This window comes from Vigna radiata, chromosome 1 (genome assembly GCF_000741045.1).
Source record: "Vigna radiata var. radiata cultivar VC1973A chromosome 1, Vradiata_ver6, whole genome shotgun sequence".
Taxonomy (NCBI): domain Eukaryota; kingdom Viridiplantae; phylum Streptophyta; class Magnoliopsida; order Fabales; family Fabaceae; genus Vigna; species Vigna radiata.
In genome coordinates this window covers 34,759,812-34,760,802 of record NC_028351.1, presented here as the reverse complement: position 1 = coordinate 34,760,802, position 991 = coordinate 34,759,812, and positions in this window count along the sequence as shown.

The following is a 991-nucleotide window of genomic DNA, read 5'->3' as shown; positions in this document are numbered from 1 at the left end:
TGAATGCGTTTGGGGTGATAGTGCCAACTCCTCAGTTAACATTGAAGTATCCTTCAGATGATGGGAAGGTGTGGGTGGTCAGGGCCGATCAGAATGTGGCTAGGGAGTGTTACGCAGCCGGTTTAAAAGTAAAGCCTTTCTTACATCGAACGCAAGACACTCTTTCGGAGGTAGGATTGGCCGAACTAGATCCTAGGGAGAATATGGGGGATAGGGTGGAACCGATGGGGGAAGTTCAACCGTTTCCCTTGGAGGGTAAGGACAAAGTAACGATGGTGGGTCGAGATTTAATGGAGGATCAAGTGGAGCAGGTTGGGCATTTGCTGGTAAAAAACAGAGATTTGTTTGTGTGGACGGCGACAGACATGCCCGGAATTCACCCTGATGTGATTTCGCATAAGTTGTCCATATTTCGGGATGCCCGGCCGGTTTCACAAAAAAAGAGAAGATTAGGGGCTGAGAAGAGAAAGGTTGTGGATGAAGAGTCAGAAAGTTGGTTGAGGCTGGCTTTATAAGAGAAGTGAAGTATACCACTTGGTTGGCTAATGTGGTTATGGTAAAAAAATCCAATGATAAGTGGAGAATGTGTACGAATTTCACGGATCTCAGCAAAGCTTGTCCGAAGGATACATATTCCCTGTCAAACATTGATGCACTCGTGAATGGGGTGTCGGGGTACGAGGTGCTTAGTTTCTTAGACGCATACTTGAGATACAACCAAATACCTATGTATCGTCCAGATAGTGAGAAGACAACGTTTATAATCGAGAGGGTGACCTATTGTTACGAGGTTATGTACAACCAAATATGATGTACATAAAAAGAAAGACAAGTAATTGACATGAGTTATTAATGCAGGAAGCTGCAACAACATGCTATGTAGCATTGCATCCACGAGTGAAGGAAATCAGTGGCCATTATTTTCAAGATTGTAATGTTTCCACAGAAAACTCACAAGCAAGGAACCCTGAATTGGCTAAGAAATTATGGG